This window comes from Protopterus annectens, chromosome 4.part0, assembly GCF_019279795.1.
Source record: "Protopterus annectens isolate FY-2018-M chromosome 4.part0, PAN1.0, whole genome shotgun sequence".
NCBI lineage: Eukaryota > Metazoa > Chordata > Ceratodontiformes > Protopteridae > Protopterus > Protopterus annectens.
In genome coordinates this window covers 595,113,688-595,139,939 of record NC_056733.1, presented here as the reverse complement: position 1 = coordinate 595,139,939, position 26,252 = coordinate 595,113,688, and positions in this window count along the sequence as shown.

Sequence of the window (26,252 nt, the reverse complement as noted above, 5' to 3'; positions counted from 1 at the left end):
AGGAGAAGTGGTTTGAGTTGAGTGCTTCTGGTTTTCTTATACTTGATTTTGACTGGCATTCCAGTAATGTATAATTTATTTTTTCATGCCTCACAACCTTTTGTTTCCATCTAGATATTAAGTAAGCTGTCATGCAGCCAATGCATTGAAATATTTTTATTCTTCTACACTTATTTTTGTCTTGATTGGACTTTCATAATGATGGTTTGCCACCCAGGGCAGCATATTTAATTAAAGTTAGTTTTTTGTGGTTTTGTGCATAGCTCCTCCCCTTTCTGGTTGACCACACCCCCTTGACCCCACCCATTCAGCTGTCTCCTGCAGCCCCCCTGTGATTTGAAGTCACCAGCCGCCACTGGGTTTAAGTATTTACATGCGGTTAAGGCATGCTCAGGGATACAGCAGTGCTTTGACAGGTTTAAGTATGTAGATATGGTTAAGGTATGCTCAGTGATACATCAGTGCTTTGACAGTTTTAAGTATGTACATGTGGTTAAGGCATGTTCAATGATGTATCAGTGCTTTGACAGGTTTAGGTTTGTACATGTGACTAAGGCATGTTCAATGATACATCAGTGCTTTGCAGGTTAAGGTATGTACATGTGGTTAAGGCATGCTCAATGATACATCAGTGCTTTGACATACTTAATTATGTACATATGGCTAAGGCATGCTCAATAATACATCACTGCTTTGACAGGTTTCGGTATATACATCTGGCTAAGTCATACTCAATGATACATCAGTAGTTTGACAGAGTTAAGTATGTACTGCTGGCTGAGGCATGCTCAATGATACATCAGTGATTTGACAGGTTTAAGTATATACATGTGGCTAAGGCATGCTCAAGGATACATCAGTGCTTTGACAGGTTTAAGTATGTACATGTGGTTAAGGCGTGCTCGATGATGCATCAGTGCTTTGACAGGTTTAAGTATGTACTTGTGGTTAAAGCATGCCCAATGATACATTAGTACTTTGACTGGTTTAAGTATGTACATGTGGTTAAGGCATACTCAATGATACATCAGTTGTTTGACAGGTTTAAGTATGTACATGTGGCTAAGGCATGCTCAATGATACATCAGTGCTTTGACAGGGTTAAGTATGTACATGTGGTTAAGGCATGCTCAGTGATACATCAGTGCTTTGACTGGTTTAAGTATGTACATGTGGCTAAGGCATGCTCAATGATACATGAGTGCTTTGACAACTTTATGCATGTACATGTGGCTAAGGAATGCTCAATGATTCATCAGTGCTTTGACAGGTTTAGGTATGTACATGTGGTTAAGGGATGCTCATTGATAATCAGTGCTTTGACAGGTTTAAGTATGTACGTGTGGTTAAGGCATGCTCAATGATACATCAGCACTTTGACAGGTTTAAGTATGTACATATGTCTAAGGCATACTCAATGATGCAGCAGTACTTTGACAGACTTAAGTATGTACACGTGCCTAAAGCATGCTCAATGATACATCAGTGCTTTGACAGGTTGAAGTTTTTACATGTGTTTAAGGCATGCTCAGTGATACATCAGTGCTTTGACAGACTTAAGTATTTACATGTGGTTAAGGCATGCACAGTGATTCATCAGTGCTTTGACAGGTTTAAGTATGCACATGTGGCTAAGGCATGCTCAATGATACATCAGTGCTTTGACAGGTTTAAGTATGTACATGTGGTTAAGGCATGCTCAATGATACATCAGTGCTTTTACGGGTTCAAGTATGTACACGTGGTTAAGGCATGCTCAATTATACATCAGTGGTTTGACAGGTTTAAGTATGTACATATGGTTAAGGCATGCCCAATGATACATCAGTGCTTTGACAGGTTTAAGTATGCACATGTGGTTAAGGCATGCTCAATGGTACATCAGTGCTTTACGTACTTAAGTATGTACATGTGGTTAAGGCATGCTCAATGATACATCAGTGCTTTGAGAGGTTTAAGTATGTACATGTGGCTAGGGCATGCTCAATGATACAGCAGTGCTCTGACAGGTTTAAGTATGTACATGTGGCTAAGGCATGCTCAATGATACATCAGTGCTTTGCCAGGTTGAAGTTTTTACGTGTGTTTAAGGCATGCTCAGTTATACATCAGTGCTTTGACAGACTTAAGTATTTACATGTGGTTAAGGTATGGACAGTGAATCATCAGTGCTTTGACAGGTTTAAGCATGCACATGTGGCCAAGGCATGCTCAATGATACATCAGTGCTTTGACAGGTTTAAGTATGTACATGTGGTTAAGGCATGCTCAATGATACATCACTGCTTTTACGGGTTCAAGTATGTACACGTGGTTAAGGCATGCTCAATTATACATCAGTGGTTTGACAGGTTTAAGTATGTACATATGGCTAAGGCATGCCCAATGATACATCAGTGCTTTGACAGGTTTAAGTATGCACATGTGGTTAAGGCATGCTCAATGGTACAGCAGTGCTTTACATACTTAAGTATGTACATGTGGTTAAGGTATGCTCAATGATACATCAGTGCTTTGAGAGGTTTAAGTATGTACATGTGGCTAGGGCATGCTCAATGATAGAGCAGTGCTCTGACAGGTTTAAGTATGTACATGTGGCTAAGGTATGCTCAATGATACATCACTGCTTTGACAGGTTTAAGTATGTACATGTGGTTAAGGCATGCTCAATGATACATCAGTGCTTTGACAGATTTAAGTATATACATGTGGTTAAGGCATGCTCAATGATACATCAGTGCTTTGACAGGTTTAAGTATGTACATGTGGTTAAGGCATGCTCAATGATACATCAGTGCTTTGACAGGTTTAAGTATAAGCATGTGGCTATGGTATGCTCGGTGATACCTCAGTGCTTTGCAGGTTTATTTATGTACATGTGGTTAAGGCATGCTCAATGATACGTCAGTGCTTTGACAGGTTTAAGTATGTACATGTGGTTAAGGCATGCTCAATGATACTTGAGTGCTTTGACAGGTTTAAGTATGTACATGTGGTTAAGGCATGCTCAATGATGCATCAGTGATTTGGCAGGTTTATGTATTTACATTTGGCTAAGGCATGCTCAGTGATACAAAGTGCTGTAACAGGTTTAAGTATGTACATGTGGCTAAGGCATGCTCAATGATATATCAGTGCTTTGACAGGTTTAAGTATGTATATGTGGTAAAGGCATGCTCAGTGATGCATCAGTGTTTTGACAGGTTTAAGTATGTACATTTGGTTAAGGCATGTTCAGTGATACATTAGTGCTTCGACAGGTTTAAGTATGTACATGTGGTTAAGGCATGCTCAGTGATACATCAGTGTTTTGACAGGTTTAAGTATGTACATGTGGTTAAGGCATGCTCAATGATACATCAGTGCTTTGACAGTTTTAAGTATTTACATGTGGTTAAGGCATGCTGAGTGAAACATCAATACTTTGAGAGGTTTAAGTATGTACATGTGGTTAAGGCATGCTCAGTGATACATCAGTGCTTTGACAGGTTTAAGTATGTACATGTGGCTAAGGCATGCTCAATGATACATCAGTGCTTTGACAGTTTTAAGTATGTACATGTTGTTAAGGCATGCTCAATGATACATCAGTGCTTTTACAGGTTTAAGTATATACATTTGGTTAAGGTACGCTCAATGATACATCAGTGCTTTGACGGGTTTAAGTATGTACATGTGGTTAAGGCATGCTGAATGATACATCAGTGCTTTGACAGGTTTAAGTATATACATATGGTTAAGATGACAGTTCAAAATCACATGGCAAAAATTGCATTTTAAAACTAAAATGGTTTGTTTTTAAACTGAGCTAAATTTTTTTCTTCTAAAAAAAGATAAGCAGCTTTGTTGGTTTCCATGTACGAAAAATACTCACTTTTAAGTTACTGGGGAGAAATTTCATTCTCCTATATTCTGTCAATTGTTTTCCTGTTTAAGTCCTTAAACCCTTATGCTGAACACTTTGAGAATGCAGAGACACCACTACATATGTTTAGGCAGCTGTTTTATTCTTTAAAACATTCCATTGCATACCTCTCAACCTGCAGACATTGGAAATAGGAATAAAGGCCCTTGAAAAGTATGGAATTCCAGCAAAAAATCTGCACATGTAATTAGCATAACATTTGAATTCCAGATAACACATAACTCTTCCTGCTTCTATTAGGAATGTGGGATACAACTCACAAACACTTAAAATGCAAGGAGTGACAAAATAATGGAAAAAATAAGCACATTATCAAGTAGACAGTATCAAATGTGTAGACGAGTGAACTGTATTGCAAAATTCTTCCACACAAGTAATTTCATTTTGTTTCAGAAAAAGGGAGATGTAAGATGTGTTCCCTCTTTTTTTTTTTTGTTGCCACTAGTATGTTGGTCACGTGGTGATTTTTTGTGCACTAAACGTCTTCCAAAATCATATGAGATAAGGGGGACTCATAAAATTGTGTGAAGAGGTAAATAAAGACTGAAAAATGGGACATGCCTAAAAAATAAGGGCATCTTGTGCAGGGGTAAATCAGTTTTCAAAAGAGAAACATTCCTTCAATATACAGACAGTGGAGAGGTCTATTCCATTGGTCGATTTTAAACATTCAGTTATATTACAGTGTGATATATTTTCATATGGTACATGATCCAGATCGGCAGGGAGGAGAATGATCTAAAAGTCTTGGTGATGTTTGACCTACTCTGGCTCCACTCTAAGTTATTTTGGTACCAAGCCTGTTACTTTACATTCAGTATGATTTATTGCATTACTGGAGCATGCAATGCTCATGAAGCAGGTAATGCAATGTAAAGGAAGAAGGAGCGAATGCCAGAACCATTGTCTGCTCAGCTAGAAAGGTTTGCATTTGTTTTTTTTTTCTCTTTCAAATGATTTTGAGCATTACATGAGTCTACTGCACAGAGTTGTCTCTATATAATGACATACTAGCAGCACAAAGTTTGGAATGTTCAGTTTTGGAACAATATTTGTACAAGCAGTTTTATCTGGTGTGATGTCCAGAAGCTGCAGACATTGTAAAAAGTCAACAGATATGGACACAATTTAATTTTACAGACCAACATCCCAAAGTAGTAATCCAGAAGTGATGAGCTACAGTCATAAATATACTGACGTTTCCCTCAAAAGAGGTTGGAAAAAATTTTCACTGTTGCCTTTGGAAGACCTATTTTCCCATAGTTTTGAGTTTCAGTGAAGTAACTAGTAGTTACATGAGACAGTGTTGCTGATGAAACCATGAATTAAGTGAAATGCTAAAAGACTACGTACTGAGGGTTCATTATATAAAGTTTGTGGCTTAATTCAGATCATATTTTGAAATGGCTTAGTTCTACTTTTCAACAATCTGCCTTTTTATGTTGTGTACATTTGCATAGCTATACAGTGTGTTAAATAAGGTGTTATTTGAAAAGACTATGAGCTCAACTAAGCTATTCAGGAAATTTGATTGAGTTCTAACTTTCTGATTAAACTTCCTTGATGTGCCTGCACCTTGAATTTCCCAGTAAACATGTTCTTCCATAATTTGTGAAGCATAGCTTAACTGTCTATGTGTAAGTGTGTGTGTGCTTCAATGCTTTAAGGTCTGAATTCAGTCTTAGCTTAGGTCTTCTAAGAACCTGCTTCCTTTAAATCTAAGGTCCAGTACTCTGACACACTACCAGACGTCTAGTTCCTTTTTAGCACCAAAGTATTCAAACGTCTTAATCACAGTGGTAAAGAATTCCTCCACCTTCCAGCTTTAATATGAGAAGTCAGAGTAAGGCAGTTAGAATTCAGGTGAGAAACCACTACTAATTTGTTTATATTCCTACTGTTTAAGTATGGAGAGGAATATGAAATCTCAATCAATATCATTGTGATTACTTTTATAAATCAAAATTAAAGCGACTCTTACAAGTCTCTAGTTGATTGTGAACACAGAGAACGTTTTCAGTCTTTCCCTGTAACTCAGATGCTTCACATATTGTTACCAGTCCTGGTACTACTGCTATTGTTGCATCTAGAATTCTATTTTTTTTTTCAGTTTTATAAGAATTCCTGTTTCGGAACGTCTCATTTCTTATTGACTAACAAATTGTCCCCCATACTTGCTGCATTCTTTTCATATTCACTGTTTTTTCTATTTTATATATTTTCTGAACAGTTTTTTCTTTTTCAGATATCTCTTCCCTTTCCATTCTCTTTCCCATCAATTTCTTCTTTTTCATAAATTTTCCCAACAAATTCCACTACCATCTCAACAACAGCTTCTTGTTTGTATTTTATTTCTCCTTTATCATCTAAGATAACATCCATCCTCCCTTCTTTCTTTTTTTGGTCTTTTCCTAAATAAGTGGCAACCTCCTGTTTCTTTTCAGAAAAAAAATATTGCATGTATAACATTATTAGTACATTTTTATCTGTACTTTTCATATATCTGTCTTTCTAGTAATGTCTTTCGGCTTTTCCCGGTTAGGAGTTACCACAGCGGCTCACCGGTTTGCTTATGATTGGCAGTGGATTTTTACGGTGTCGAGTTACCAGCCTGGCAACCCAACCTTTGAAGAAAGCACACCCACTCACACACGCACCTACCTGCATGTCTTTAAAGTTGACTCAACCATGGGGTGGATATGCAGAGTCTGTACGGAAGGCGTTCCAGCCAAGAATCGAACTGGAGAGTCTCTTGCTGTGAGGTGACAATGCTAACTGCTGCACCACCACAGCCATATGCATCTGTCTTTCTATTTCCCTTATTTTGTCAATTCCTTTTTCTATCTTTTCATAGATTCATAGATTAGTACTAGGCTAATTGCCCTTGTGGGCCATTTTAAGCCTAACCAATTATCCCTTGTGAGACTCAAACCCTGCACCTTGTGTTTGTAAGGCAAACACCTTAACCATTAGGCCACCCTCCCAAACCGTTTTTCTTAATAATTATGTAAGCTGTTTTTATATTTCATCTTATTTTTTTTTCTCCCAACTTCTAAATATATATTTTATACCTCTGCTTATTCATTACCTACCACTGTGTCCAATTTCTATAAAATTATCTCATTGTTGTATGATATTTCTATACTATTTACTTCTTTCTTATCATTTCTTCCTCCTTTTTAAAATCTGCAGTTAATTGTTTTATCCCTTTTCCCTCCTTTATTATTTGTCTGTCATCCCCTATCCTGGCCCACACTGCAATATAATCAGAAAACTAGGTTATTTTAACTCCCCTGTTATTCCTTTCATGTCTTTAGAGTAAACTATATAATCAGTTTTAATCTTAAACATTCCCCTTTTATATATCTATTCTCTTTTCTTTTCTGCTTTTATATATTCCCTATCCTGGCCCACGCTGCAATATAGTTTGAAAACATGATCTCAAACTATGGCTGTTAAATCTTTGCTACTAACACCTACAACTCAAAAACATTTAATCTTTTAAAGCTGTTTCACAATCATCCAATTCTGCTATTAATGTTAATAATACTACACAATGTAGAATTGCATAAATATGTATATAACATTGTAACATTGTGATTATATTATTCCTAATGTAGTGTGACTATATAAACTATGTATTCGTGTCAACTTCAATGTTTTACTCCATTGTATCTGTATTTTACTCTCTAATGCATGTTATTTTGTTTTATGTATTGTCATATTATGTGAAGCTTTTCTCCCCAGGCCACCACTGAAAATGGGCTCACCTAGGCCCAGTGGACCATCCCGGTAAACAAATGCAATAAATAAATAAATAAATAAAACTATGTTATTATCACTCCTCTGTTATTCCTTTCATGTGTTTAGAGTAAACTATATAATCAGTTTTAATCTTAACCATTCCCCTTTTATATGTCCATTCTTTTTTCTTTTCTATTTTTGTATCTCCACATTTTAGTATTTCTCTTAACATCTTAATATCTTGTGCCATTTTATATAGGTTCGTATGTATATACAAGGGTAATGACCACCAGGGCCTATATAAGTTAAGCTTTTTCCTCTTTCTTTGCTGAGGTTACAGTTAAAATCTCCTGCTATCACAACTGACATATTCACTAACACATTTCTTTTATTTTCTTCAAACAACTGTTTTGTTTGTTTCATAATAATGTATGTAAGTACCATTAATCTCATATATGTTTGTCTCATGCTCATATCACATATCAATACCCTTCCTGGTACTACTACTATTGTTACATCTAGAGTTCTTATTTCTTTAATTTTATAAAAGTTCCTATTTCAGAACATGTCACATTTCATATTGGCCAACAAATTGTCCTCCATACTTGCTGTATTACTTTCCTTTTTTATTCTTTGTTACATATGGTATTTGCCACATAAAATCATCCAGCTTGATTTTTTATTCCATTCCACCACCTCCACCAAACATCTTATATCATTTCTAAGGTTATTTATATTTAATGATAAAATTCTTATATCATCACTTTCCTTTTTTGTGTTTATCCAGATCTTAGTTTTCTTTTCTTTCACCTAAGCCTCCCACCAATTGATTTTTCATTATATTGTTCTTATTTTCCTCCTGTCTTCTTCCTCTTCAAGTTCTAAAAGTGCAAATCTGTTTTCTTCTAGTACATTAATAACCTCATTTTGAACTGTTAATTCTTTTGATTACCTCTTCCTTCTCTAACCTGTCTTCAGTACCCCCTTTAACATGCCACCTTCTCTTTCAAAATCTTCTGTAGCAATATTTTCTACTGTTTGTCTTTCTTCGAAGCTTTCCTCTTCAACTACTCTTTCATTTTCTAATATTGAACAGCCAAACCAGAAATGTCTGTAAATTTTCTACAAACCTGTTTATAGGTTTTTCTATATGTCTCCTCTTCCAACATTGACTATATTTTTGTTTGTTACAGCCTTGTACTAAATGACTCATTCCACAGAAATAACATGTTTTAGGTTGGCCCCAGTACTGATCAAATCCCCATCTTACTGTTCACAATTACTATAGTTGAAATACGTTGAATTTTCTCATCAGCATCCATTGTTACCCACACTTCCCAACCCCCAGTCTATACATTTTCATTACATATTTTAACTTCATGTACTTTACTATATAATGAAAGATAAAATGTTTTGAAGTCATGTTCATCCACATGTGAAGTTCTAAATTATTTGATTCTTTTTCTTTTTTAGTTGTAGTCCCAAACTCTGAAATAGTCTTTCCATGGTACTACTGCATGTCTTTGTTCCAGTCTTAGTCATAAATGTTCCTGTACATTAAAACTTTCAGATGTTACATTCATATAAATTTTCAGCTCCCAAATGAATTAATGTTCTTATGGTTTTAATGTCAAACACTAGTGGCAAAATAATACCATCCATAATATCCTACCTGCTCACACTGTCATTGAAAATCTTTGTCCTCTTTTCTTTTTCCATTCTACCTTGCCTTGCTATAGCTCAATAAGTTCTTTCTTTTAAAAAAATGTACTGCAGAGGTAAACTCTTAAAATTGACTATTCTACCATCTGAGAATACATCCAATGTTTTCCCTTAATCAGCTGCTGCTGCTCTTACCAACATTTTATTTTCTTCCACTTGTAATACTCTCTCAACTATGTTACTGCATCCCACTTTCTCTCTTTCCTTTGTCTCTGACTGGTTCATCAAATGTACTGACCTCAGTGTCTTCAGTCATCTAATTTTAATCTCTGTAACAATTAATTTCATTTTCCATCTTTCAATAAGTTTTCTCTTCTACATCTTTCCATCTCTGCCGTACTCTTCTCCATCATGGAATTTTAGGAACTGCAGCAGCAACCTTCTGGCACCACCTAGTAGCTCCAAAGAGTGCCTCCCTTCCTCTCTTGAAAAAGAGCAAGGGTTCTTTATTTAAAAAAACATCATGTTAATGCTATTTACATGCTTACATATTCATATATTTATACAGAGGAAATATTTCCATTCCTTTCCATTATTGTCAAGCAATCATAGATATCCTATTTCAATTATTATGTTAAATGTCTCTCTACTTTATCTTATTTGACACCCCCACTCCTTTTTTCACAACCACCTTGTAATTTTTGTTAAAATTACTGCTAGTCTCCTTTTACCATTAAACATGATTTAATTTAGTCTTATATTCCACATGGTCCACACAACATAAAACAATCTTTTATCTATCTTCTAACTTATTCCATATTTTTATGGCTATAATATCCATACATAATCATATCCATATTTATTTAATTTACCTCCTTTATATTTTTTAAAAAATTGCTTTACACAATTTTTCCCACAATTTTGCGACCCTTATACATTGTAAGAAAGAAAACATGTTCTGTAGTTTCTTCGTTATTACAAAATGTACAAACTCTTTCACTAATTTTTTATATGACATATATCCCTTTACTGGTAATTTATAAATTACTAATCTAAATAAAAAATATTGATATTCTGCTTGCTTATTATGCAATGCTTTTTGTACTTTTATATCTTTAACTTTTTCATCTGTTAGCTCAGCCCAAGGATGAACATAATAATACTGTATCATGATATTTTATACCACACTTTTCTCTCATTTTTTATTTCATCAATTTTCATTTTTCATAATTTTTTTTTCTTTATACTATCTCATTACTTCATTTAAACATACATTTCATCTTTTGAATTTTTTAACATATCCCAATGCCACTTATATTTGTATTTTAGCAAATTTACTACTAACATTTCATTTTTATCATTTATCCAAAATAAAACTTTATACATATTCAAAGAAAAAAGTGTAAACAATTGGGTGTATTAATCCTAAACTGCCATCTTTCTTGTCACATATAAGTCTCTTCTCTTCACCAGATTCAATCCTGACCCCCATACAAAAGAAAAAAATATTTGTAATATATCTTATTCCTAGATTATTGGAAAAATATAGACACTAGCTAAATATGCAGTCTTTCCCTGAATTAATCAAATAAACCTTTTTATTAAATGATAGTGTGTATGTTTTCCAAAAACAACAAAACTCCTTTATTTTATCTGATATTCTATTCCATTGTTCATCATTTACATTTTTCCTCCAAATTGTATTCCTAACACAGACATTTCTTTCATTGAGAAATATACTCCTCCTAGCTTTACTGTATCACCCAGTTTTTTATTTTTTTCTTTATTTAAAGTAATACCATACATATTATATTTAAACATCGCTATGTATAACATATAACTTCTTTTATCCAGACTTTGTTTTTCATAATCAATATATTATTATTTGCATAAGTAAACATAACTGGATTTTTTATCACTTCATTGGTAATATAAGTAGCACTTCTCATGTGCAAATTTACATCTCTGAGTAATATTTTCATTACTAATGCAAATGATATACTATTCATAGGACTTCCCTTATTCATGACATTCTTTATATTTATTTCTTTGCTTAACCATCAATTTACTAACATTCTTACTTTATTTATACAGCCTTAATTTTTTATTAATGATATACCCTTCCATACTTGTCCAGAAAAGTTCATGTTGTACTGTATTAAAAATTGTATTTAAATCTCATAACATGATCTTGGTATCATCAGTCCTGTTTATAGTATCATCCATAATTTCTCTTACTATGAGTAATAATTCCCAATATCTTTTTTGCTTTAAATTATATATGCTATCTTCCATACAACTTTTCTTTTTACTTTCCATTCTTTTTTGAATTATTTTAATAAAAATCTTATAATCTGTATTATTCAGTACTTCAGTACTATAGGCCTCCAGTTTTCAATTTTATCTTCCTTTTCCAATACAAATTTAAGTATATTATTGCATAAATCTTTATGCATAAAACATTCATTTAACCACCCATTCATAACTTTCAAGAAATATTTTTTCTGCCAATCAGTAAAATTCTTACAAAATTGGTATCTTATTCCATCTGATCCTGAAAATGATGCAAATTAACTTGTCTATGTACTTTATCTATTTCATATAATTAAATCTCATTTTCCAATTCCTTATTTTCATGTTCTGTCAGTTATTAACATGCTATTATTTCTTATTATGTGTTATTTTTATCTTGAAACATTTTCTTTACATAATTATGATATGCATGCTTTGTTCCTGAGATCTTCTTACCTCTCTTCCACCATCTTTCATTTTTCTCATTATAGTAGTATTCTGTTTAACTGTGCCACTCAGATAAACTGATACCTTTTCTTTTTTACCTCGTAAATAATATATTTGCTTAAAAACTAATTGTTTACTTTACTCTTGATTCTTTTTATAAATTCAGCATTCTGTCACATAATGTTCTCTATTGCTCCTTTCCAAATCCTTTAAGGCATCCATGCACATTGTTTTTATATGTTTTTCTGCTTTCCTTATATCTGACTGCCATTCTTAAAACATTTTTAAAATTTTTCTTTCAAAGCTAGCCATCACTCAGTTTTGTTTTTATGACACACTCTACTGGAAATGTGATCTTTCCATAAATGCATGCTTTTTTTCATTTTCACCCCATAATTTCTCATGTATTCTTTTTATTCCTTTTCCAGTCTGATACACCCCTTATTTTCTTGTATTTCTGTCCTTATGGCTGAGTGATCTTAAAATCCTGTTACAAGTGTCTGTCCCTTAGCTATATTTAAACCTTATGATATAATAAAATAATTTATTTCCATCTTATATATACCTGAACTATATGTCCACAAATTATTATTCCAAATCTTTAAGCGGCCACATTTTATAACTTCAAAAATGTTCTTAACGTCATTTCCTCTCCTCTTCTTTTTTCCTCTCAAATCAAAATTAAAATCTCCCATTACTATTATATTCATATTATTTACTACACAATCCAAATTTTTAAGAAATAAGTTTTCTTTTTCTTTACCTGCAACACAGAGATATAATGTTATAATTCTGTATACCTGATTGTGCCATCTGAAATCTGCAGTAGTTACTCTTCCCATCATTGCCAATGTTATGTTCAACATTTTTACTTACTTTCTACAATGTACAACTATGTTTGAACATGGATACTTTCCTAGGTTCTATATTGTATCTTCTCCCCAAAGTTTATTTGTTTGTAATCTCTCTTCTTGCATCAAAACTCTTACATCGTCCAATATTATTACAACAACATCACACTTACTACACCTATTTGGGATGCCTATTCTTCTACTTATATTTCTGATACTGTTTACATTTACTAAAAGCACTCTAAAATTGTTGTTATGTCTGTGTTGCAGCTTACCAGAAATTGTGTAAATTTGAAGTATTTATCTAATTTGCATTATCCACTTCCTTTATTTTTCACTGTTACACTTATCCCTTTAAACTTTTGTTAATGTCTCTTACTCTTGCCAATATAATTCTTTTTATCTTTCACTTTTTTCAGTTTTTATCTTTTTCTTCACTTATTTCAGAACCTTCTTCTATATTTTCTGTTTCATTTTTCTCTTTATCCTTATCTTGATTTTTACCTTGATATTGCTTCCCTGTTTCCTCTTTATCTTTTATTGGGACTGTGTCTTCTCTTTGAATACTGTCCTCACTTTTGTTTTCTTATTCGTCATTTTTCCCTGGATTAGAATTCATCCATAAATGCCCAATTTTGTTAAATTTGTAATTTTACAATTCACATCTTTTTGCTTAATGACCTGTTTCCCCACAGATATAACATTCCCTCTTATAACAGTTACTTCTCAAATGATCATCTTTTCCACAGAAAAAATGTTTTCAGTTGTCCCAAATATTTTACAATACCTCTCTTACCCTCTAAATTTATCATACTTGTGATATGAGCATTTTTTTTCTTTTTTTCATTTTCAGTACACTATGAGAATCCCATCTGCCAGTCCATAATTGTCTATCATAGACTTTGCTAATGTCCATAACATTTTTACAAAGTTTGCTTAAATGTCTCTTTAAAGTCTCTTTTTCAACTTCAGTTCAAAATTGAGCATGCTTTTTCTTTTTTGTTTCTCTATGAAATGATTTAACCACATAAACATTCCATGGACTACATTTTATTGCTTCTCATACTCCCCAAAAAACATTACAGAACCAGTATCAAAAATAATGTCAGAAAATGTCTCTTTATGAATAAGAATAAAAGTTCTTACCTCCTGAGCCTTCACTCCCAATGGGACCATTACATTATCCCAAATATCATACCTGTCTATTTTTTCTTCTTCTTTGCTCTGAATTCTCACCACTTATTGTTGACATTTCCTTTCCAATGTTCATCTCTCTTCACTTTCCCTGAAGATTCTTTAACAGTCTTGACATATGATTCTTTGTCTGGCAATCTTCTTTCAAAATATCTTCCGATTCCTCTGACTTGAATTTTGTCCATTCACCCCACGAAACATCTTTTCTACACTGTGGCTCACTTTGCAATAGCAATTCATTTAAAATATCACCCCACAACCATCCCGATTGGAAGGTTGTAATGACATATTCATCATTGTTTTGAACATTAGCTTCTGATGAAACAAGCAACTTCTGTTGAAACAACTCCTCAGAATCTTGCAGAGCTTCAGCCACTGCACTGACATTCACCTCTGCGGTATCTCCTATCTTGGACCTCCTTGAGTGAAGTTTTCCCAACTGCCACTGTACTAGAAACATAACCACTCTCTTAATGAGTAGGGAAAGTTCTTCATTGCCCTGGCCAAATTTCTCCCAGTCAGTATGAATACCACCTCAGTTCTCCCTTGAAAAGAGGCTATTGGCCTAGTGGAGCTAACATGTTTAACAAAGTTTAAGTAATTAAATACATAAACACACTTTTATTGAGTTTCTGTTATACCCAAGGTAAATTCATCTACATTTCCTAGAGAAGATATATATATATATATATATATATATATTTGTAACATGCTGTGGATGCAACGCTAAAGCTGTGGTGTCAAATTCAGAGGTGTTGTGCACTAGAAGCTTTGAGTTTAGACTTGCAGTCTTGTGTGCATTTTATAGCTGAATAACTTATTGCTATTATCTGAATGTTTAACAATGAAATCTGAAAGGTGGGCGGTGATATAGCTTTTCAAAGGCAGACCACAGTGGCTTGGGTTCATGTGCATTTACTGCCATAGTCTGACATTTTGCATTATACTCAGGTTTCATTGGAGGTGTTGCAGTGACCTTCTGCCTAATATCCTAAGTATAGTAATGACCTCCTTAATGAGTTGTCAATACATCAAAAGTAAAAAAAAAAAAAAAAAAAATATATATATATTATATATATATATATATATATATATATATATATATATATATATATATATATACACACACATATATATATATATATATATATATATATATATATATATATATATATGTTTCTTCTAAATGCAGAAGTTTCTTTTTTTGCCTTGGAACTTATGATCCACCCATCCCAACAGTTTAAACTCATGCAATAAACTGCATTACAAGAAGATAAAGTTGTGTATGTATTTTTACATCTGGGACCATGAGCTAAGTGCATTTTGCAGCTGATGGTCATGATATATCACTCAGAGAACTTTGTTATACTTCATGAGTTGCAAAGAGATTGCCTTTTATTATTGGATATCACCAATAGTCTTATATAACAATTTGGATGTTCTGATTTTGTCATTTGCTTCACAAAAAATAATTATATTTTGCATTTTTTCAAGCTGACATGCATAATATGTATTGGAATCATATTTCTGTGTTTTTTATGCAAAGAAAACTAAGGATAAAACTATTCTATAGGAAAAAGTAATTTTTGTCATTTCATATGCCATACAAAATGCATATTTTACATGTTGTGAGAGGCATACCAGTGTTTGAGATTCTGTTGTCTACTTTCTCTAAAATCTATTAGGCTGTACAAGACAAAATGAAAATGGGGCTATCAAGGGGTCATGTTCTGATAATTTAATAAGAATAAAAGTAGAGAGGCATTGCCATTTAAGTTCAAGGTAGAATTCCTTTGCAAACTGACAGAATGCAACTTTTATAATTCACTAAACTGAAAACAAACGTGTAGCTTTCAATTCATTTGCAGACTGACAGAATGTCACTTTTATAAAATCATTAAACTGTAGCTTTCAATTCTCTTCAGAGTAAATAAAAACTATAAAAAACATAAATATATAATGCTTAAGTGATTTCAGATTTAGGACTGTGTGTTTCTAAATAAATATGATATTTTCATTCTTTGTATATGTTCAGACATAAAATTACTTTTTAAATTAGAACTCAGGATGTAGCTGTTCCTTTGTCTTTGACAGTAGGAGCAAAGTCCACTAATGATTTATATATAATTAAGACAGTAGGATTCCCTGAAACATTTGTATATAAAGATTGAACTATTTTGTAGATAAAGACTTTAAATATAAAATGCAAAAGTATCCAAAATCAGCCAGCATTTTCTAGGAACAGACCTTCTGAAAATGCACAGCACTTAATGCATTAACCAACCTTTGTTTATATACCTCCACCTTCATTTCATACTAGCATCTTCTTAGACCACTTTATAAGTAATCAGTACCTTAGAAATGTGTTCCTGTCTCTAATAGCACTTTGTAGTTAACTAAGCCTTAAAGGAATACCTCCATCTCAAACAATTAGCTTTGTCATAGTTATTAGTGCATACTTTTCATAAGCTTCAATATTCTCATAGCAATTAATGTATACTTCTTACAAGTGTTTATATTCTATCAATTTTGCATTATCATCATGTTTGTAGATTTATCAGTTTACCCAGGAATTAAAAAACAGAAAGTCATTCACTTATGTAGTCATTTGATACATATAACATAATTTGAAGAAATATTTACTAACAGTTTAAGAAAAAACATATTAACATTCTTATATAGACATTGCTCAAACTGGAATATCTGATACAAAGGAGAAGCAATCTTAGTGCAGCATTTCTGTGGATAGCCATGGGGCAATATTTGATTGTTCTGAGAAGAGCTATTGAATTGAGTATATTCAGGAAAGTGTTGCTGAATTCAGAGAGAACATCCTGAAAATGGAGAGTCCTAAGTTGTTCTCAGGCATATAGTTTTAGTATATTAATAAAGGTTTCTTCATGGAAAGTAGCTAATTTGGATCCCTACTGAAATGTTGGCACCTGAAATGCTGAGTGACAACAGACCAAAAAAAAGGACTGAAAATCCAGAAGAGCAAATCTCAAACATTGCTCTTCTCCTTTAAACTTCTTTTTCCTAGAGGTCCAAGCCCTACTGCACCTCCAGACTGATATATACCAACTCCAAGATCACCATACCTCTGAGAAAAGGGAATACTCTGGAAAATGGCAGTCTTGAACTTAGTATATGTAAAGCTGGTTTTCAGGCCACTCAGTCTCTGTGTTTCAGGACAAACTATATATTATAGCAAGTCCTGACATTTCAAATAGTTAGCAGCTAATTTCCTAACTTAGCTGAGGTGATGTTGTGATGACCCACCACTGGACCAGTAATCAAGGAGTCTCAATCCTTACCACTGGGAACAGTGGGGGACATTCAGTGGGAGGATAACAAGCACACACACAGTATTTCCAGATGCAGCTGTCAGCATCAATTGCAATTTTCATTAAGAGCACACAGAGACCACAGTCCATCTGGGAATTGTTTCTCCCTCTTTCTCTAGATCCCCAATAAGACTCCCCACTGGCACACCTATAGATTGGAGATCTCAGCTGAGTGACCAAGCCAAGACCTCCATCACCCTCTCTGTTCAACCAGTGCTTTCTGTCCCTGCCCAAGTAGCTAACTTACCCCAAGTAGCTAACTGACACACTCTTTGAGGTTTGATTTACACGCACACACACACTCACACACACACACATACACACACACACACACACACACACACACACACACACACACACACACACACACACACACACACGGGAGATGCTGGCACAGGTTTACTAGTTATGCCCCCTTCTGTCCAGACTATAAGGTGTTACCACTGCCACCAGTCAACTCCTTATCAGCTACTTTAAGGCCCTTAACAAAGGGTGTCCAATCTTACTGTGTAATATCAATATTAACACAAATGGTAGTTTGACCAAGAGCAAGGATATTAGGAGTGGCCAAATAAATATGCAAGTACTCTCAAAACTTAAATATCTCTACACAGATCAGCCACAATGAAATGTTTACATATATTTAATAATAAATAAAAGAACAAGACAATACTAAATATATATTCACAGTGACATCAGAGTTCAAAACCACAGGAAATATTTAAAACAACAGTGCAGGACAGTCTCAAATAAATAAAGAAAACTATCTAAACTAAGCTTCACTATATTCCTGACTGAATCTAAGAGAATTACACTATAACCTAGAACTTACTAATAGAACAAGGCAGATGTGGTGAATGGTTCTCATTGTTATTGTCAGGTCCAAGACAAAATGCAGAATGCTCTCTATCATTAAGAGACTTCTCAAATAAATATCTAAAATATTACTGCTAGGACAGCTTTCAGAATGACATCATTCCTGGTCATCTGACTACTAGTTCCCAGGCCAAAACCCCCATTGCTAGAAGCAGGCAGCATTTAGTATCTACCTGTAAGAATATACAGATAAGGCTTTTCTTCAGATCTTTGGCAGATGCTAGAAGTCATAAAACAATTACATTCCTTCATGCTTTCAAGACTAGCAATTAGTTCACCCTGAAGACAATACGGAAAGCTTCATAGTACAGACTTTATGTCTCTTGTTGCATGGAGAACTGAAAGATACTATCTTTTATGGTATAGCCCATAAAGTAATTTAATTTCAGATATTATTTCTAAAGTTTGCTGGACTGAGGTTAACCTCCTGTATTCCAGTTTCCACTGTTAAAATATATACATTTAAACAGGTACAATAGTGCATGTACATTTCTGTTCTCTTCCAGTAGAGCAACATACACGTCTGTACAATCAGTTTGATATACACATGACATACAGTTCTAATACAATCATAAATCATTTCAATATTCACCAATGACATACAATTATATATAAAATTCCAGCTAGCTGTGCTGTCAGTATCTCCTTTTGTCACACTTCTCCCCCCTTTGAAGACTCAATCTAGTTTTTTAAGTGACCCTTGAGAAACATTGCTTAAGAGGGATGAGCCTATCTGTGAATATATTATCCCATACCCTGTCTTGAGATCCCAGCTGCCTTTGCATTGCTGACCCCAGTACAGTGCTGCACTGTCATATCATGTGGCTGCATCCCTAGGCTCCACCGTAGTAACTTGGGATTTTGCTGGCTGGCTCCCTGTAGCCATAGATCCCCCTCAGACTCCTCCTGCCTTCTACTGCAAATACTTAGCACAAGGATCTCCTTGTCATGGTAAGGTTTCATCATGTTAACATTGTACAGTTTGTGCCCCTGCCTCCTGCCTAGCAGTTCTACCATCTAGTTAACATCACTGGCTTTCCTTACCACTTTGAAGGGACCCTCCCAAGCTGCCTGAGCTTGTTGTGTCTGACAGGAATGAGAGCCATAACCTGCTGCTCCACAGTATACTGTCTATCTTCAGCATTCCTGTCCTACCAGACCTTTTTCCTGCTGTTGGGCTTCTGCCAGGTTCTCATGGACCAAGCCCATGAGTTCCCTGACCCTTGTCCTGAGGTTTAGGACATATACCACAACAGACTCCTTGTCTAACAAAGCATTTGCCACCTTTTCTGCCTCGATGGAGGACGGAGCCACTGACTCAGGGTATCTGGTAGCATAATCTACTACCACTAGGATGTACTTCTTCCCTTTGGAACTTGGGGTACTCAGAGGTTCCACAATATCCATAGCTAACCTCTGAAATGGATCCTCAGTCACAGGCAAAGGCATCAAAGGAGCTTTCACCTTGTCTACAGGTCCTGCAGTACTCTTACATCCCTGAAAATTCCAGGCCAATAAAAGTACTGCATAATATGTCTCTCTGTATGCTTTAAGCCCATATGACCTGCAAAGGGAAAGTCATAGGCTATGCCTAGAAGTGCCAGATGGTAGGCTCTGGGCACTATCAACTGCTTTATTCTTTTCACCCTCTAGCCCTCCCACAGGGGTCCACTCTCTATACAGTAACCCTTTGTCCCAGTATACAGATTCCCATTTTGCTTGAGAATCAGGTGCCTCCCTACCTACCTCGCTCAATCCTCTTAGTGTAGGGTCTGAGAGGGAAGCCTGTTTCAACTCTATCTTTATAACTCTTTCCACCTCCACTTCCACAGAAAGTATGGTATCTTCTGACAGTGATGCCTCACTGTTAGCCTGGGTACTACCACTCACCTCTGCCCTTCAATTACTCTGCCCAGGGGAACATTAGTACCTACCAGCAGCTGTGGCACACCTTCAGGCTCATTGTTATAGGGTAGCTCCCTTCCTGAAACAGCCACCTCACCAGCCCTGGTTTTAGGTTTGGGGGTCTATCTGGGTCTTCCCCAGGCTACCAGACCCACACGCCTGTCTCCAAGCCTGACTGCATGTAACTGCATGCACACAAGGTATTGCATTATCAAAATCATTCCCTATCAAGACATCTGCAGGGATATCCTCAAGCATACCTACTTGATTGCTTCCTTGTCCGCCCTCCCAGTCAAGGTGAACCCTGGATAAAGGCATTTGGAATGGGGTCCCTCCTTAAGCTCTGACCCAAGCAAGTACTGCTCCTCTTTAACCACTGCAGGCTTCACAATGGTTATGTCAGAGGCTGTGTCTCTCTTAGCAGTGACCTGTTTTCCATCCACTAAAATCGGATGTAAACTTTGGTGATAGTTTGGTACCCCTGTCATCTCCAGACAGCTTAAAACTGACATACCATTATTTCACTTGCTGGTTCCCCCACCTTTTGTTGCCTACCTTGCCTCCGTGGACATCTATAAGATACATGGCCCCACTGGTTACATTTAACCCTTGATCCTGGCCATGTATCTAAACCAGTGGCTTCCCCTGTTACTGGTTGACTCTGTTTCAGGTGGTTTAGGCTGTCCACTGTAGGTTCCCTTATATCCATTTTCAGCACTGGGTATCCCCTTCCTCTGCAGTGATGCCCTGCTTGCTAAGTAGAGATTGTCCTTTTTCCCCAGCTCATCTGCAGGGTTACACTCTTGGTCTGCCAACCAGATTCTCATATCTGCAGGTAAGATGCTAAGGGCTTGTTCCCGCACCAAATGGTCTGCCAAGTCTTCAAAAGTGGTGACCTGACACCCATCACCGACCTATGAAAATAAGTGCTTAACTCAGCAATATAATCACACACACTTTCATCTACCTTGCATCTATGGTCATAAAACTTTTTTCTGTAAGCTTCAGGTGTTAAAGCACTCAAGTAAACATTTCTTTAGTTTGTCATAGTTTAAATAATCAATTTCAGACAATTTAGAAACAGCAGTTACAGCTTTACCATGGAGTAAGGGGGGGGGGGTCAGGAACTGAACCCAGAGCCCTTGGTCAACATTATGCCCTTTACATACCCTTTCAAATATATGAATACAACTATCAAAATTATCCCTTTCTGTAAATTGTGGAAGAAATTTACTGACCTTGATTGCTTCTGGGGTTTGGTTATTCCAGCTTGCCATAATCTTCTGCTGACATATTTACCTGCTTTTTCTGTTTACCTTGTAGACACACCTTTAGTAACAAATGCCTACAGGCTGCAGAAGTTCATTTAATATCCACACCACTGCTCACCAATATGTAACATCCCCACTCTGGTCAGTAATCAAGGAGCCTGAACCCTCACCACTGCCACTGGAGAGGGATGTTCACTTGGAACAAAAATAGATACACGCAGTATTTCCAGATGCAGCTCTCTGCATTAAGCACAGTTTCCCTTAAGAGCACATGGGGAACACATTCAGCCTAGGGTCTGGCTTTCTCTCTCTGTGTCTCTCCCCAGGCCCATTAAGACTCCCCATTGGCAAAGCTGTAGAGTTAAGTCCTCAACTGAGTGTCCAGGCCAAGTCCTCCACCATTTCCTCTGTGTAACCTGTGCTTCTTGTCCATGATCTATGTAGCTAACATACACAGTCTTTGAGATTTGATTTGCACACACTCACCCACACACATACACACACTCACCACACGCGCGCACACACACACACACACACACACACACACACACACACACACACACACACACACACACACACACACACACACACACACACACTCCCCCCCCAAGGAAAGGCTGCCACAGGTTTTTTAGCTATGCTTCCTTTTGCTCAGACTATATGGTAGTTACTGCCACCAGACACCCCCAAGCCAGCTAATCTAAGGTACTTACAAAGGTACCCAATTATACTGCGTGAAAGTAATATTAATACGAATGGTAATTTGACCAATGTAGTAAGGCTTCCAGGAGTGGACACAGAGTTACCAAACATATATGAGTACTCTCAAAGGTTAACATATTATCTAAAGGACCAGCCACAATGAAAACATTAAATATATTTAATAATAAATAAGAAAAGAACATGAAAATACTAAATATCTATTTACAATAAACACCAGAGTTTCAACCACAGGAAATATTAAAATAACACAGATGAATAGATTCAGACAGATACAGAAAAACAGTACTTAACTAATCTCACTATATTTTCTTGACTAATCTGAAGAGTTACTATTCCCTGGTCATGTACTAGAGCAAGACAAGATGAAGTAGGTGAGCAATCCTTCTGTGTCAGGTTCCAAAACAGAATGCAATGAGACTTAAATTTCAGCTAGTATTAAACATCATTTTAGTGATGGGTTACAGAATGACATCACATAAGTCTGGTCATCTGACTTCTGGTTCCCATGCAACCTCCTATTGCTAGAAACTGCCAGAAGTTAGCACCTTTGTGTCAATAATACACACAAGGAGCCTTGCTGAGATCTACAGCATCTCCTGGAAGCCATAAAACCATAAAACACTTCCACTCTTCCTACAGGAGCTAATAAACTATACTGCTTACAGACATTGCACCTCTGGCTTCATTCAATACTATGAGTTAACATCTTTATGGACCAGGCCCAGTAATTTAATTTCTTACTATTTTCAAAGTTTGAGATTAACCTCTTCTCTTCCAGTATCATCTGTCAAAACATATACTTTTAAACAGTTACAGTATTGCATGTATATTTGTTTATCTATCCAGCAGGAAACACTGTTGATGCATTTTAACACAAGAAATTTTACAAATCCATTTTCAACACATGCATCTGTACAAATCAGTTGAATATACAAATGACATATAATTCTTTACAAAATTCCAGCTAGCTGTGCTGGCATATGTTATACATCTGCTGCCCTACCTCTCCTGGCATAACTGGCAATACCTCACAATGTCACAGATAGTATAATGACTCTTTTAAGTATAATAATAATATAAAGTTATTATTGGTTGAGCATAACTGTTCATTATCTCTCGGTTTTTCAGGCTGAATTGCAAGTAGTAAAAAAGAATATGCATTAGAACATGTACAGGAAAAACTTTTTTGTTGACAGATAACAATTATTGCTTTCTCACAGAAAAGTTGTAGTTTTCTTTCTTGTGTATCTTCTGTTGTTTTAGTGTCTTTCATACATAACACCAAAGTCATTAATTTGTCTGCAAACTGATAAATGGATGAGTTGTACTGCTTTGCTTTACTGAGCATTGATTTCAGCCTTATTTATAAAATGTCATCTAACTGTAAAGTTATCTGTTGCTGTGTGGTGCTTAGCCACATGAGACTGCTCATCAGATTAATTAGTTTATTCATTGATGTCAATCTTGTGTGTCATCGGAAGTAGTAAATAGCCATTATTTTTGCAGTGCTGAGGGTGAGGTGACAACAGTGCTTGTTTCACTGGCAGGATCTATCACAGTGGTGAATGCATGACCCTACTTGTACATTTCCCTTGCAGTACCCACAGAATAGTATTTGAAGTAATACTTTGCAGAACTAAATCAAAAGTCTCTCACATTGTTTTTTATTATTTTTTTCCTTCTGCACTGTGTCATTACTGTTTTCCATGTGTTATTAAGTAGTTCTGTATTTATATTCATGCCTAAATGTACAGGTCGTTGCACTGTGCAATGTATTTATATAACTCAGATGTCATACATAATGTCCCCTAATGGTACTGTGAGTGATGATCCTAGTGATCATGAGCAAGTACTAGCATGACACCTTGATGCTGTGGTACTACCATGGCATGATCTACTGGATGCAGGGGAACTTCTAGAGATGATTGATAGTGTTACAGGACAGAGACCTCAACTGTGAGGCTCTACCATGTCATGGAATGCTGATGAGTCCGGCCTGCTTTCTTTTGTGTTATGCCACCCCTAGTCATTGACACAATATTTCAGAATAGCAGCCACAGTCTTGTAGTCTGAAAGGTTAGTGCATACAAGACGGCAATACTTCTGGCCTACCTTGCCCTCACATATGTGGACACTCCCTGTCCATGTCCAGTTATGTTTCCTGTGTGAGTCTAGTAAGGTTTACTTTTGTGTGTGCATGATGGCAAACATGGATGCTGTGTGTGCCATCATACTATGTATGAGAATCATCATCGCATTGTCCCTGTCCTCCACCATTCCCATGTAATAATGAAATTCTTCATGTATACCCTGCAGTACTCTAACCATCTCTGCCTGATTCAGTGTGACAGTGGTTTGTACCTGAATAATGACACTGCAAATCTGCTGCTTGGAAACCATGGCCTTTCATGTTATTGGAGCTAGCTGTGAGATACCCTTCACCTGGCACCCCTTTGCACAGGCATCACAGTGGATACTGATGACACTGAAATTGTAGCATCTTCCTAAATGTACTCTTGTTCACAAGAAAAAGGTGTTGAGTTATGTGTTGCCCCCTCCCCCTTCTGGTTGTAACATTATATCCTCTGTTGAATGTGTGAGCCTCTGTCACTGCTTATAGAGTTATGTACCTGCTGTTGGGGGTTGAGGGTCCTGCCAGTACACTTTGCGACTGTGTGCCACTGTACTCAGGCTATGATATGAATATGAGAGTTTTGGCATCAATGTTGACAGCGATAGCACTTTTAACTTCAGTCTGCTCCACTGGTGCAGTGGAAGTGTTTGGTTCTCATGCTGAGCCTGCGAAGGAATAAGTAATAACATGTTGAGACCTCTGACAACCAAAAAGTATTTATGAATAAACAGATGATACAGACAATTACTATGCAACCAATGTGAACTTTCTAGCATATATAATGTAGATGGGATACTTGGTGATGGAAAATGTAATGGGTTATAAGTACACAGCTGCCTTGGGCAGTATATGGCAGTCAGAAGTATTGCCGTCATGTATGCACTAACCTTTCAGACTACAAGACTGTGGCTGCTGCAGTGGTCTGAAAGTACTGGTGTCCACACCACCTCTGATGATTTCTGTGGCATTGTCATCTGCATCATAGTCATCACCCCTTATGGAGAGAAGGTACTCCTCATCAGATGTTAATGGTTGGAGTGTGGAAGAGTCCCCACCAGTCCTGCAAGCAAATGCATTCTGCCTAGCTTTGGTCCTGGCATGTGGCACTAGGTTATTTTCTCTGTGCCAGTGTGCAGTTTCTTTTCCGTACAGCAGTGATATCAGCCGCTACTTGATTCCACGTGTTAGCTCTCTCTCTGTCTGCTTTGCACCCCTCCCCCCTGCCCCATACAGAAGATTCCCATATGTCCTGACAGTATCTTCTAGGATATTATTCTCTTCAGGAGTGAAGTTGTCTGTCTGGTATCTTGATCCCTGCTGCTGAAGCATGTTGGAACCTAAAAGCAGCAATTGTGGCCCACAATTAAACCAGAGTCACACAGATGTCACTTATAATTCAACAGTTAAGTAGTATATTATGTATAAATGAATCAGCTGTTATTTTAATTGTCCTCAGTAACTCACTGCAACCAGTATTTACATATGTAGTATTGTCATAACCTGCGTATTCATTTTATGCTGCTGTCCTACTTCTCTGTAACTCTTATAAATGAAAGTAAAGTCTAGAACGTACCAATATACATGTACACTGTTGTCAAAAATGGCACCTTGAACTTTCCCACTCGTCATTCTTAAAATTGTAACAAAAATCAATCTCGGGGATTTTCTACTAACTTCAGGCTATTCCCTCCCTTACTAATTAAATTTAATTTGTTCTCACTTTACCCTGACTGTCAGTGAGAAACATGACTCAGCAGAGTTAAATATGGCAGAATTAAGTGTAGTGGCATAAACTGGAGCTGATTTAGAAGATACAAATGAAACTCAGATGACCTACACTCCATGAATCATTCCATTGCACAAGTCTGGATCTGTTTCAATACA